The following is a 15,164-nucleotide window of genomic DNA, read 5'->3' as shown; positions in this document are numbered from 1 at the left end:
AGTCCTGCATTTTGCATTTTTCCCAGAGTGCAGGTTTGTTTGGCATCAGGGAGAGAGAGCAGCCTGGGCTGGCGAGGCCTTCCAAGCACATATTTGCTGGCAGCCCCTTCACTGTCTTGTCTGCTCTAAGTTGAGCTCTGAGCAGCTGGTAGCCAGAAACCGGGCCTCACCTGATGCGGACACATCCCTGTTCCCTTGTAGCCGCAGGCTTTACATGCACATGTGTGAGTCTCAAGACCTTCTGTTTCTCATTTGCACCCCTTAAACATTTTGGAAAGTTATCTGCTTCCTTCAAAAATTATTTTCAAGTGTTCCTAAGTGGTAGTAAGAAGGATGGGCAGGCTGCCCATACTTGAGGGGCAGTGCTCTCTCTTCCTGGGATTCCTACACGGATGCAAACAGCCACACCAAACCAGTGCTGTCTCCTCTGCCAGAGCTTGGATTGTGGCTGACAATCTTTTCTCCTTGATTTTTTTAAGAAGGACTCAGAAGCCCGGTGTGGTGGTGCATGCCTGTAATCCCAGTGACTCGGGAGGGTGAGGCAGAAGGATTGCAAGTTCAAAGCCAGCTTCAGCAATTTAGCTGACCACATCTGTCTCAAAAAAATGAAATAAAATAAAAAGGCCTCGAGATGTAGCTCAGTGGTAAAATGCCTGAGTTCCATCTCCAGTACTTTAAAAAAAAAAAAGAAAAAAGGCTCAGAAGAGGACCAGGAGGTTCGGCCACTTTTGACCTCTTGCAGGCATACACCTTGGCGAATGTGAAACAGGCTCTGCATTTCCTCTGCCTTCCGTGTGCCAAATGCTTGTATAGTTACTTGAATGCTCGAGTCTCTATAAAGTGTTACAATCCCACGTTTATAGACAAGGAAACTGAGACCCAGAAAGGTCTTAGTTTGCCAGGGCTAATGCAGCTATGTGCCCCAAGCCAATGGCTGACACAACGCAAGTGTCTTCTCTCACAATCGGGGGCCAGAAGTCAGGAGTCCAGCTGCCTTGGTCTCTCTAACGCACTGCAGAGAACCCTTCCTTGCTGTTCCTGGTTTCTGGTGTGGGCTGCCGATCCTTGACAGTCTCTGGTTTGCAGCTGCAGTGCTTCAGTACCTGTCTCTGTCACTGCGTGGTGCTCTCTCTGTAATGTGGTGCTTGTGCCTCTTATAAGAAAAATGGTTGTGTTGGATGGAGCAGCAAGCCTATGCCAGTGGGACCTAATCTGCTTAACTCATTATATCTCAGTGACTCGAAAATTTTCAAGTAAGGTCACTTCTAGGGTACTCAGCGTATCTTTTTTTGGGGGGGAGCATAATTCAACCCATTCAATATAAGCAAAGTATCTAGCTCGAGGCCACCTCAACTGCCAATGGCAGAGGAGACATGAGCCCCCATTAATCCCAAAGCTGCTTTCCTCTCCTGAGCACTAACTTGTGCTACTGAATTAACTGATGTGTGTGATTTCCTCAGGCCTATTTTAGTTCTGTATTTTTTGCCCACAATTCCCTTGGCAGCTCCAGAGACTGGTCCCCACGGTGAGGAAGAGGAGGAGGAAGATGGACCACTGGGGCTGGGGAGCTTGGTCTAACTCAGGGACTGTGTCTGTATCAGGTGATCAGTCAGGAAAACAGAAGTCATACAGAGTATTTCAAAGGAAGAGGATTTAATATCTAAGACAAGAACTGGTTATAGAGCGTCAGAAAGACTGAAGGAACCTAAAGGGGGCTGTAGCAGGAAGCCATGCATGAGTGACATGGCAGCAGAGAAATCTCCCTTAAATAATACAACCAGTGTGGCTGAGGTGGAGTGAGAGAAGGGGAAATCATATAGCCTCAGAGGACACCAAAGAGACCACAGCTGCTGTTAGTCCCACGGGCATTTACTGCTCATGGTGGCCCTGACCTTGGACTTAGGATAAAGCCCAGGACCACACCAGATAGAATGTCAGACCAGAGATTCCCACCCAAAGCCAGGACCCTTGAAGAGTGCTATTTTTGAGCTAGAAAAGAAAAATAAATAAATAAATCACCAGACTGAGGAACAGTAAGAGTAACTGCTTGTCTAGATCTTGGTTCTGGGTAAAAAACAAAACCAGAAGTGTCCCATGAAAAGATTCTCCAAAAGTCTCTCACAAACCAGGTTATAGCTGCTTCTTTTTTCTTCTGACTTTCTCTGGTAGAGAGAGCACTGTATTTATACCTGATAGGAGGAAACTTCCTACCCGGAAGAAAATAGGTTACTTGCTGGGGGAAAGAAAGTTCTAGAAAATAAAAACATTGGAGTGTTTTTTTTGGTTTTTCTCTTGCTTGCTTTTTGTTGTTGTTTTGTTTTAGCATTTGTAAGCCAGATTTTCATGCTCCTTTTATATAGTTATTTTTTCTAATGGAAAGAATACCAAGAGTTAAAGAGAGAGGAGTAGGGAACATGTGGATTTAAAAGGGAGTGTGTTGTCCATATGCTGCTGCCCCCAGTAGCTGAAGAGTGGAAAGTTTCCTGAATAAGCCCCAAGTTCCATGCAGCTTCTTCAACCAGTTCCCCTCTTTGAACAGACAGCTGAGCCCTTGTTTTGACATCCTGGGATAGGGTGAGAAGCCCTTGGCTTATCCTTAATGCCAGTGAATTATACTAAGACTTTACTTTGGGCATTTGCATGATGTTTTGTGAAGCCTGAACTGGACCATCAAAGAATAAATGTATAACAGCACTTTCCAGCAAGGGGCACCCATGCACTAAAAACGAGCCATCCTCCGTTGGCAGTATGAAGCCCGCAGAGCTCCTGCCTTCAGCTTAACGGTCCAATTAATAAACCTCCAGTAGCGTCACAGCCACAACCTTGGTGATTTCCATCTCCCACCTAGGCTAATAAATTGGTCTCTTGGAAACCAGCCGTGAGCACAATTTAAAATTTACATATTGTGTCACCCAGATTGAATGTGCTTTCAGTCACGATTAGCTCAAATGAAGGACATACTGAACTGAAGGTCTGGATACGTTGGCAGAGGCCTTTCACCTAATCAAGAAATTTATGGGCAGACAAATTTGCTAGGGAGCCAGAAGTCTTCTCTAAATCTAGACACACAAGTCATTTCACAGCTGATCTTCGTGTCCCTGAGCTTCCTCAAGGTCAATTAGAGGACTTTATCCCTCAAGTCCAGTTTCATGACTTTAACAAATTATTTTGCTGGTTTTGTTTTTGATTTTTTTTTTCTTTATTTCTTTCTTGGTGACCAGAAGCTAATAAAAACTTCATGGAGATTTAGAGACAATACATGAAGTTTGCTGCCTAGCTGTTCTGGTTTTGTTTGGAAGTTCCACATGCCCAGCTTTGAAAAACATAGTAGAAATCAAAGAAGAAATTAGGCCTGTTGATGTCCAGGCCTCATGGAGTATATGAAGAATGAGATCACAACACAGTCAGTGCCCTTCAGGTGACATGGTGCCAGCCACTGGTGGATGCAATAACTCTCGCTCTGCCTCTGAAAACATTCAGCAAAAGTTGGTGACTTGGTTGGTATTTTGAACAAAGAAATGAGGGCCTGGGTTATAAACAGACGGGGTTTTTAAGAGTGGCAGCTTTCTGTCTGAATTCCAACAAAAATAGTTATCAACTCTTTTTTCCCCCTTCTTCTTCTTCTTTTTAAGGCAGTGGGAAAACATAGACCCCAAACTCTGTGTAATCCCACTCAACTAAGACTCTAACAATAACAAACAGTTCTGCAGTGTAGTTTATGTTATTCTTGGCAAGGCTCAGATCTCAGGTGACATCAGAGGTGACTGTATAGATATATATATATACAATGAAGTCAGCTTATAATTAATTTCTGTTCAATTTGCAAATTTAACTGCAAAGGGGCTATAAGCTCCTATAAGACAGAATAGCACAAACAAGTATATATTTGGCGTATGACACATTTAAACACAAAGTGCTAATTTCCTTAATATACAAAGAGCTCTTAAAAGTGAATAAAATGAAGAATGGACTTTTATATATGTTACAAATGTTTAATCTGGTATGACATTTCCTCTTTTATTACATCATTTTTTGTGTGTGGTTTTCATGGGCTTTTATTTGACGGTCAGATCTCTATGTATGTCACTTTTATGCTTAGAGAGACAGTCCTCATTCTGAAGTACATAATTTGATTTTGGATTGGGGAGGGCATAATTTCTGATTCATCTGTAAAATTTTTGGAGAGCGGTTAAAGATGAAAATGGGCTCATATTTTCCAGCCCCATTTCTAGAGTGGTCTGTCCTTCCCTCACTGACGTGTGGAGTAACCTTTATCATATATCAAATGCTCATGTGTGCTAAAAATAAAACGTCATTTCAGTTGAGTGCTGTGCATTAACTCCAGGAGTCTGCAGAGGTGGTATTGGGAACTTGTGCATGTCCTTCCTTTCCTGTCCTCCCCAGGGACTGAAAAGAGAGGGAAGGAAGATAGAGAAACGTGAAACAAAGTCTGTGGCTCTGGATAATGTCTATACAGGAAAAAAAAAAGTAGCCTGAGATTTTATGACTTAAAGACTATTGGGCTGGGGATGTGGCTCAAGCGGTAGCGCGCTTGCCTGGCATGCGTGCGGCCTGGGTTCGATCCTCAGCACCACATACAAATGAAGATGTTGTGTCCGCCGAAAACCAAAAAATAAATATTAAAAAAAAAAGACTATTATGCTGTGTAAAGAACTTAAAATGATAGCTGCCATTTATGGTTGCTCCCTTGGGCCCCACGCTGTTCCGAGCATCCTGGATGGAGTCACTCCATCCTCATGACCACTATGACGTAGGTACTTGTATCGTCACCTTGATTTTAGACATGAGGACACTGAGGCCTGGATACACAGCATCCCTTCCCCCAAAGTCATTCAGAAAGACAGCCACCTACACTGTGGCTAGAGCAGCCCATCAATCAGGGCTGTGGGACTGCTGGACAGTTCTTCAGAACAGTCCCTCAGCAGAGACGCCAGATGTCCAGGGTCACACCAAGGGTGGTCTCTGCAGATGGAACGCGGAGAGCAGGGTTTCTCATGGGTGTGGTGCTGGGGTGAGAAGGGATGAAGCCCAGTGATTCTGTGGTTCTGAGAAATGTGGTCAGTTTCCAGTTACTCATTTAAGACCTCCCTTTTCCATCCCTCCTTTTGCTTTCCAGAAAAGTCACACAAAAGGCTTTTCATCTAACCGGCTTAGGAGGACGGGGCAGAAACCGTTTTCCCAGAAGATCTGGGGTAGCTTGGAGGGTTCTGTACCCCATCGTTGTGGCTAGTGCCCTCTAGGTGTTCCCATTATTTGTGATTAAAACTGAGCGTCTCCATGGACCAGCAAGACGTCAGGGGGTGGGGGGCACACGGTGAGGCAGGTGAGATCCTTGCCCTCACACAGCACCCAGTCACAGGGACATGGCCCAAGTCAAGGCCAAGTCAGGGTGTTTGCTGTGATATGCTGCCCTGGGAGGACAGGGGTGCCTCTTTCTCACACGGGGCCCTCTTTAGAGGTTTAGATCAGGCATCAGGAGCCTGGACTCACGGGCCTGCTGTATTGCTTCCTCCTTTCACAGTTATAACCCCATCTCCACGCTCTGATGGGGAAACTGGGAATATTAACACAGCCCTGCAGACCCCTTGGGCTACTGTGACCGTCAAGTGTGGGTGCAGGTTTCTCGAGGACAATGGCTGCCATCCACCTGCAGATACTAAAGGAAAAGCACCGTCCGTGCTTTTGCTTTGTGTTTTGCTGGTGTGTGTGGTGGTGATGGTGGTCCTTTTGTTCCCGTCTTGCTTAAGCAACTGATTGGGCGGCCCCAGGCTTTGTGGACAGTTGGCTCTGGGTGGGAAGCACAGCCTCTGCCACCCCCTCGCCATCCTGCAAACCCCCAGTGAGGAATGGGCACCCTCAGCTTTTGTCAGTTCAAACCACATCCTGCCTGTTCCACTTTCCATACGGCCCCGACACTGTGGTTCTAAGTTGTGGAGGCTTCTCAGCAAAGCCATACAGAGGTCTTTTTCACAGAAGTGAAAATAATTCATCCAGTGGTTACCCGTCAGGTGCAGGCACGGGGTTCCTCCCCACCCCCACCCCACTCGAGCCAGCTCCCTGATTAGGGGCGTGAGCTGTTACTGAGCCGCTGCTCTGGACACCACCCAGACCACAGCTTTCTCCTCTGTGGAAACCAAGCCCGACGTGGGAAGGTCAGGGCTGCCGTTGGGAAAAGGGCTGCTCCCGTCCAGGCTCGGGGCTGGGTCCCACTGACACCAGGGGTGTAGCCTTCCATAGTTAGAAAGGACAGTGAGAACTTCTGGTCACTTTACAGATGAGGGCCAGGCTGTCTCTGGGCTCCTGGTTCAAGTTCATTCTGAGACTGGCTGTACCCACAGCTGTGACTAAATGACTTGTTGTTATCACTGCAAATGGTGAGTTAGTCTGGGACACTGCATTTGGCCCTGATGACCAAGGGACACATCTCTTAGCTGGAAGCTATTTGCCAAAAACAAGCATGGAGCCAGAACTGGGTTGCCCAACAGCCCTGTGAGCCCATGGTTAGGGTACTAGGCAAATAGGGTCACCAAATAAAACATATGTTTTAAAAGAATTTAACGTTGAAGGGGAAGAGAAGGAGGAGGAAGAGGAATGGGACGGACAAGGAGGAGAGAAGAAGAAAGGACAGAAGCAGCAGCAGCAGTTCCTACGTCATTATAAGGAGACTGGATCTTTTGGGAGTTCTTAAGCTACGGTCTGGAACCTTCTTATTATTTAGATGCAGGCTGGCGGCCACCGCCATCTCCTGAATGTTCACGGAAAGCCAAGGGAAGAGAAGGGAGAACCACGGCCCAGACCAGGCCTGGGTTTCTGGAGTCCTTGAGAAGGACCAGGACCTGCCTGAGAGGCTGAGCCCCACGGCCCCACCATGTCCACTGGGCAGCCCAAGTCAGAGGGTCCACAGACCTCTGTCGCTGAGCTCCCTTCTTGGAGGGCCTGGGAGGCTAACTCAGGCAATATCGATTTTCAAAGACATCTCCTCCCTCGCCCCCCCCCAGAGACTCCTGACCTGGGACAATGTTTATCACCAGGTCGAGGCTTTCCTTATCTTTCAAGGGTACGAGATAGCCGGTCGATGCTTAATTAGTAACTTGGCTTTGGTTCTCACTGGGAAGCCAGGGGTTGAAGGAAACTGCAAGGTGGGCCCAGCTCACGGATCCCTCCACTCCACAGTGGGCCTTTGTCCCGGTGCCTCTCCGGGCAGTGTGAGCCCTCACCAAGGGTAGGGAAGAAGCACAAAGTACAGAGACCAGGGTCCCTTTTGAGCTAATAATCTAGAATGGTCCAATGCTGAGTGTATCCCAGCCCCAGCCGGGGCCAGCGATGGCTCTGTTTGGGGAGAGTTACCCTTTTGTCAGTTTAACTGACAGCCCAGATAAGAGGTCCCAGGCCGAGGCTCACAGGTTGCACAATCAACCACTGTGCCAGCCGAGGGAAGAAACAAGGCTTTTCCAACCTCTATGGTCAAAAACGAATTTCCTTTCTGGCTGTCTTCTTCACCATCAACTCCCTGTCTCCTATTTTTAGTGTTCAGGTTGGTTTTAATTAGGGTTTGGTCTCTGTGTTGTTGGGGAGGGTGCTGGGTGATGTTCCTTTTAGCTTGTTCAAGCATCAGCCTGATGTCTGGTATCTGGCCTGTGGCTTCCTTTGCAGTTGAAGATGTGCCCGGGGCTGTTGTACATTGTCCAGGGTTGGGTGCAAATGAGCTCACCATGGGGCCATGAACTCAGCGCTGGGCACCTTCAGGGGCTTCATAAAGCCTCTGCTCACGCCAGAAGTCTTCTGACAGCCGCATCCCCACACACACCCAGCAACTTGCCAGTCGGTCCCCACCCTACAGTGAAGCTCTGTCCATTGAAGATCCATCAGTCTTCCCCTCACCTAGAGTCCACCTGTGGCCCTTGCTGGACACCGGCACTGCAGCCCGTGAGGTTGCTGTGCGTTTTCTCTCATCTCCATTACAGCTGCCTGTCTGGGCAGCAAATATGAGATGTCAAAGAAGCACTGAGGATGCAAAAGCGTTCTTAACTGACTGACCTAATTCAGCCATGTAGTCCTGTGTGACGGAATCATGTTTCTTGTCTCCCGTGGAGGTGATGTAAATCTCAAGGTGCTGGTGGAACCATCTAGCACAGGGGGTGACAATCTTCTTTTTAAATCCCAGGCTAGGATAAGTCAAAGCTAGGAGAACATCAACAGGTCGAAGGCTTGAGGAGAAATAAAAACAGGTGAGGCAGGCAACTCCACGGATGGCCAAGAAGGGGAGAGAAGGCCGCAGGAGCAGGAGAAGCCAGGACAGGGTGGAAGGCCACGCCCACCTTCCCCAGCACCACAGGTTGCTGGACCTGATGGGGCACAGCAGCCCCAGTCCCCCTGAGATCAGGAGAGCCGGTAGCATGGCCAGTCAGCATGCAGCACCCAGACTGCTCCAGTGCTGGGCTTGAGGGGACTGAGAGGGAGGGAGTGGCCAGTTCAGAGGACCCAGGGCTCCTTGCCCTCTGCTCCTCTGAGCTCAGCCTCAGGGGCAGATATGGCATCTGGGAAGCCAATGGCCAGTGGCTGGGGTCTCCCTGTAGGGTAAGAGGGACCCAGGGTCTGAGCCTTGGCGATCTTGCTGCTCTCTCAAACATCAGGGGGAGGCTCATGAAGCACCAAGTCCCCAACAAAAAGGGATTTAACAGATTATGTGGACCATTCAAGAACCTGAAAGCTCAGGCTCCAATAAAGGCTTGAGGACCAGGTGATGCTTCAACAAACCCGGGAGACGCACACACGCAGGAGCTGAAGGCTGAGCTCCACCTTCTCCTGGCATGGGAGAGTCTGGATTCACCCCGCAGCCCACCTGGGCCCACAGGTGAGCTAAGCAGTATCCCATGTCCCCACCTTGGCTACAGCCTCCTCCGTGGATCTCTTGCTCCCTGCTTTGTGCTGAGCATGGAGTCCCAGTGTTGGAGCCAGGGCATGCTCTCCCTCTTCCCCATCACAGTGGGGACGCCTTCCTTCGTGTGTGCTCATGTGTTAGCACTGCTGAATCTAAACAGCTGTGGTCAAGGACGCGGACCCCTAGGCTGAGCTCCCTGGCTCTGCTCTGTGTGTTCCCAGCGCCCCAAGTCCATCTCTCCCGGCTGCCCCCAGTTGCTCGCCAATACTTTGAAACTGACTTTTGTAAGAGACAAGTGTCTGCAGTTTACCTGTTGTGCAAGATTCTGAGAAATTAAAAAAAAAAATTGTGCTGTTATTGGCAGCAGAGTTTGCTGGCAGCCTACAGTTAGATTCCTGGACACCTTCTCCCCACCCTGAGCCGTTAGGCACATGAACACTTCTCCATTGTCCTAGCTCCCCTTCTCCCCACGCGTCTTTCTGTTTCATGTTCCCGGCTCCTCTGGGGCATTGGCCTGCTCTGCCTTTCCATCCTCCACCAGGGCTCCTGATGCTCCTGATGGGAGCTGCCCCACCTGGGCTCACCTGGGAAGTCTCAGTCCCTTGTCACCATGCTGTGGGCAAGTGCTGAACGCCTGCTGAGTAAGAAGGTCCTCTCAAATTAGCTCAGCCAGAATGAAGAGGTGCTGACAGACAGAGGAGGAAATCCCACCTTTCCCCCGGCACTCCAACAGGCGTGGGAGGTCGTCCGCACCCAGGGCAAGGATTGAAAGCAAGATGGTCTCGGAGACGTGGGGATCTGTTTTTGTTTTGATTGAACCCAGGGCTTTGTGCATGTGAGATGAAATGGGGATCTGGTGGGAGGCAGAGAGAGACAGACAGACAGAGAGACTTTGGGGAAAAGGTTACAGTGGAATATTACTGGAGAAGGCCAGAGGAAAGTACTTGACTTGGTCAGTGATTAGGAGGAGACCCTTGAGAAGGGAGAGGGACAAAGACCTGGTGAGCAGGAGTGGAGGGCTGAGAACCAGAAAGAGAACAGGAAACCTCGTTGCTTTGATTGGAACCTGGCTCAGGAGTGCTCATTTGGATTTTGCGGTACCCCATCTGGGCTGGAAAAGATCTGATTTTAAAAAGGTGGCAGTTAGAAGATCCTCCTCTTATTCTGTTTGTGCTAATATAACAGAATACCATGAAACAACAGAGATTTATTTCTCACGGTTCCGGAGACCGGGGAATTCAAGGTGAAGGTCCTGGCAGATTCGGTGTATGGTGAAGGTTGCTTCCTGGTTCAGGGAAGGATCTTCTCGCTGGGTCCTCACATGGTGGAAAGGCCAGGCAGCTAGCTGTCCAGGTCTCTGAATACAGGCATTAATCGACAGCAAGAGAGCTCCACCCAAATACCTCCCCTCCTGATACCCTCACTCGAGTTTCCAACATATGAATGTGGGTGGGGGGCACGAACATTCAGGCCCCGGGAACTTCCCTGAGGAGAGTAACCCTGGCCCATCCACAGAAACAGTGCAGCGGTTTGGGTGGGACTCTAGCCAGGAAAGGAGAGCAAGGCTCTGGCCGGGGAAGGGGAGCGAATCTCTGTACTTTCCCAGGGCAGGGACAGTAGCTGAGAAGTCCCAGGGAAACCCCTGGTAGTCTGCGAATCTTCTATTGGGTTGTCACCTTGGCTATTGTCAGCTGGGAAGTGTGTGTCAAGGTGGGACGGCAGAGTGAAAGACAGGTACTGAGACTGTTGACCTGTGCGGAGAGCAGAATCAGCCAAGAGTTGAGGTCCTGGGGTGTGGGTGAGGAGAAGGAGGACCCTGGGACTGCAGGGGGCATGCGGGAGGGGAGAGCTGCACGTGTGTTCAGGAAGGATTCCCAGGGCGGGTGGCAATGTCTTGCACCCAGGCGAGGAAGGTCTAGGTGGTAGGGGAGGAGGGAAGAAATTCTAGAAGGTTATGGGAGTAAACACAAGCCCCGATGTGGGCTTAGCAGGAGGTATTTAGCCAAGAGGAGGTTGGTTCACCGTACACTGAATCTGCCAGGACCTTCACCCCTAAGGGGTTCCATGTTGGGCCGTGTGCTTACGTGCATGATCCTGATCCACCCGTAGGACATCCCTGAGAGCCAGGCATCATGTTTGTTTTGCAGAGGAGAAAACCAAGGTTCAGAGAGACTTGAGCCCTGCTGTCAATAAGAAGTCAGATTAAGATTCACATCGGTCCCCAGAGCCCTTGCTCTTCATCACAGCCTCCCACAGAGCAGCCTGACTGTCGCCAAGTCTGAAGCTGAGTGGGTAACAGGGCTGGGGCCAGGGGCCAGGGACAGGGCTCAGGGTCGATGGCAGAGGCTGGAGAGGAGGCAGGAGATTCCAGTCTGACTGCAGCAGGCTGATGGCGGTCGTGGTAGGTCTTTGACTTCAGGAAGGAAGCTTAGAAAGGGGTGTTTAGGACTAATGAGCTGGATGGGGTTCCCGGAAGAGGCCGGAGAGCAGGGGGCTGTGTTGGAGTGGGCAGTGTGGCCCAGGACCATGGTAAGGGGCAGCAAGAGAGAGAAAAAGGACCTGCAGGAAAGCATCTTGTAAGGGGGTTGGACTCTGAAACAATAACGGATAGAGGAGAGCAGAGTGCTGGGGAGGCACCGGGAGCCGGAAGGAGGTTTTGAGAGGGAGGTGAGAGCTGAGGTTTCAGACTCAGGTCCTGGCTTGTCTCCCTAAGTGCATTCTGTGGAATGGTCATCAGAATTCCCTGAGAAGAGGATCTCTACCTGTCCCCCCACCCCCACTCTCCCAGCAGCTGGGATCTCTCCCTCAAAGTGCTGGCTGAGAGGTGCCCTCAGGCAATGTATCTGCTCTCAATGTGACTGTCCTGCAGGTAGGAGGGCCTGGCCTTGGCAGTGACTCTCCTCTAGCCTTCCTGAGGGCAGCGAGGAGCTCTCCCGAGCTGCAGGTTGGGGAGCACTCTTGCCACCTCTCCATTATGTGTGTTTCAATAGAAACAGGAAAGCCATCCTGACTGAAGAATGTTCTGCACTGGGAAAGACCCAGGAGAGACGTTAAAACAGCTCAGAGTCACAGCCCCAGTAGTACAGGGAAAATAATAATGTGACTTATTTGCTCCAGAAGAAAATACACAATAAGAAGGATCCTGAACTCTCTCCGGGGGACATTAGTTACAGAGGAATCAAAAGAACTGCCATCCTTGGTCTCAGGGGTGAGGCAGTCTAAGCCCAGGGACTGCCGCTCGGTGGGCAGGGAGTATTTAGGGAGAAAGTCCGTCTGTCGGCATAGTTACTAGCTTCAAGGTGCCTCTTGGCATGTCTCCACGGAGGACCCAAGGATCAGGCTCCAGGGACAGTTCGACAGGTTGGAAGTCTAGGGGCCAGAGCTTCTAACCCCAATGCAGCCACCGATGAGCTGACTGACCTGGGGCAAATCACTCTGTGTGGTTTCTTCCTTTGGAAAAAAAAAGAGAAAGAGAGAGAGAGAGAGAGAGATAAAATCTGATCTACCTCTTAGAGGTTCAGGTGGTTTCTGTTTTGCTTTTTGTGAAGAGCAATAACAAAAATGATACCAAACCCTTCTGAAAATAAATACAGGCTCTATGCGTTTCTAGCAATAACAGCGAGTATTCTCATTGGGATTGTGGCTCACTTTACCACGATAAAATCACTGCTAAATTTCTAGAAAGTTACTCCTTTGTGCATATACTTCTCTGTAGAAAAGAGTTTTCTGTTGGGGAAAGGTAAGGGACACTCACGCCAACTCGTCCTCTTGGGCTTGATGTATTTCTTTTCCGCTGCTGAATAGTGTTTTCTCTAGGTTTCCATTTTGGTCATATTTCAGAAGCAGCTGAACATCAGATTCTGAACTCTCACTTACTGAGAACGAATTTAGAAAAAAATAATGAGATTAACAGATAAGTAAACAAACATTTTAATTGAGGCTTAAACTGCAGAAGTACTTTGGGCAGTATGGAATTACAGTTTCCATATTCTTTGTTGGTCTTCATGAAACCAAAACCCAGAAGGTTATATTAAACATAATCACCTAACTCCACAGGGCCTCGGAAAGAGTTTTTAATGTGGCAATTTAAAGGCGTGTGATTGTGCAAAACACAATGGCACAAATGAGTGTTTCTGTTGCTTTTGTTTCCTACAGAAAGGAAATTCACTCTGGGGGAGTGCAGATGAGGACCGAATTTCAGACCTTCTTCTCACCCCTAAAAGGGGACGTAACCTAATGGGCTTCTTGACTATTTGGGCAGGTGGATCTGAGTCCAATCTGGAGTGAGGTCTTGTGGCAGGTTTATGTTGGGAGGAGCAGGCCTCTGGCTCCCTGGAGTGATTCTAAGTTGAAAACTTCATTGCATTCATTTTTTTTAAATTTAATACATATTTCATAGACTCCCATGTTAAAAGCTTTCTGATTGATTGGCAGCAGGGAGCCAGCGCTCTCATCTAACTGGACTAGGTTCCTGCTTCTCAGCAGCGCTGCGTCCTGTCCTTGGTGTCTGCGGCCATCTGGAGTAGATCCAAGAACAAACAGAAAGGCCAGTGACACCCAGTAGGGCTGCTCTCTTCTTCCCCCTCTGAGGTGCAGCCACTAGTGAGTCTGCCTGGAGGTGCTCTCCGGGTTCTCACTCCTTCCTCGGGGTGCTAAGGCGGCTGCTGATCATGAAGTGGTGTGGGGTTCCTGGGCCTTGCAGCCTTCCCTTCCTTGGCCTGCTGGAGGTGTCTGCAGGCACCTACCTCCCCTCTCTTTGCTGTCCTTACATCAAGAAGGGACCACTGTTAGTACATAACCACTAGCCACATATGGGCATTTAAAGTTAAATAAAATTAAGTAAAATTTAAGATTTTATTCTTTGGTCCCACTACCCATATTCAAATACTCCATAGCCACATATGGCAGGTGGTCACCATATCAGACAGTGCGGGCACCGGACACTGCAATCATTGCACAAGGTTTTATTGGACTGTGCTGCCTTGGGGGTTACCTAGGATTGCCTGGATTTCAACAAAATTTTAAGAAATGAGACCCACCCAAATTGAATGACTTTTCCAAGGCTATCCAGGGACTTAGAGAGATACATTACGTGGCCCTTTGGGAATGCTTTGTGTTCCTTTATTTCAATCTTGATTTTTGAAACAAATTTTTCATATCAAATATCTATTTGAAATTTTTACAGGTAAAACAATGCACAAAACAATGGTCTTGAAGACTAAAAACACGGGTTTCTTTCTCGAGAGGCTCATCCGGGTATATTCAGCTCTGTTTAAATTTTCTCCCTGTTTTAAGTGTCCTGTGGAAATCCACAAGAAAGCAAGCTGTACTTGTTTTTTGGAGACCAAGAATCATCACTCTGTTCATCCCGTCTCTGGGCACGTGTGAGGAGTACCATCGTGCTCACTTGAAAACCTGGGATCAGTTCTATAAGGAGGGCAACAGGTGGGCCATGCTCCGGAATCAGAGGACTCACAGCAATGATGTCCAGGTCAGCGGGCATCTCTGGCCAGATGCAGGTGGGAGGACAGGCTGACCAGGATGTGTGTGTGTCTTGAACACGCTCCATAAACACCGCCTCCCTTAGAGAGGAGATTGATGCTCCCTCGCCCATCCGTGTCCAGGATATCCGCAGAGCCCTAGGCACAGTCTCAAGGGGGCAGGGGCAGGGGGCAGGATTCGTGGTGGGTGGGAAGCTGACACCTTGCTCACTGCAGAAGTGAAGCACAAAGAGTGTGAGTGTTAAGGATGGTGAATTCAGGACTTGGGGGCTCTTTTGAAAGGTCCTCCTGTGGGAGAAGCTCAGACACTGCCTCAGCAGACCACCTTTCTTACCAGGCTTCCTTTAAGAGATGAAAGGGCATGCTGGGATTCAGTGATTCGCTAACGGAAATTGATCTGCAATCATCCTAACAGGGAACTGAACCACGGCAGAGCCAGAAGATAAAAGAGAGTCTGGGCTCACCGTGGTATTTATTGATTTCTTCTTTATTGTGGATCCCGCTCCCCCGTTCTCCCAAGCCCTCGCCCACATGCAACAAGGAAACACAATGCCCAGCGGCGTATCTCCTCTGGTCATGAAGGGTTGTGTTTCTCTAGATAGGGGATTTGTTGGAGAAGACGCAACCTGGGAAGTCAGGTCTCCCACGGATGTGATTTGGTTGAGCAGAGACTGCCAACTGAGGTTCCGACCGGTATTTGGGGTGAATTACCTGGCAGAAGGTTGCTCTCCAGAATCACAAACGTACTTGAAAGGAGACAA

This window comes from Marmota marmota, unplaced genomic scaffold (assembly GCF_001458135.2).
Source record: "Marmota marmota marmota unplaced genomic scaffold, marMar, whole genome shotgun sequence".
In the NCBI taxonomy this organism is placed as follows: Eukaryota; Metazoa; Chordata; class Mammalia; order Rodentia; family Sciuridae; genus Marmota; species Marmota marmota.
The sequence above is the reverse complement of the archived record's forward strand: the minus strand, read 5'-3'. Positions refer to the sequence as shown.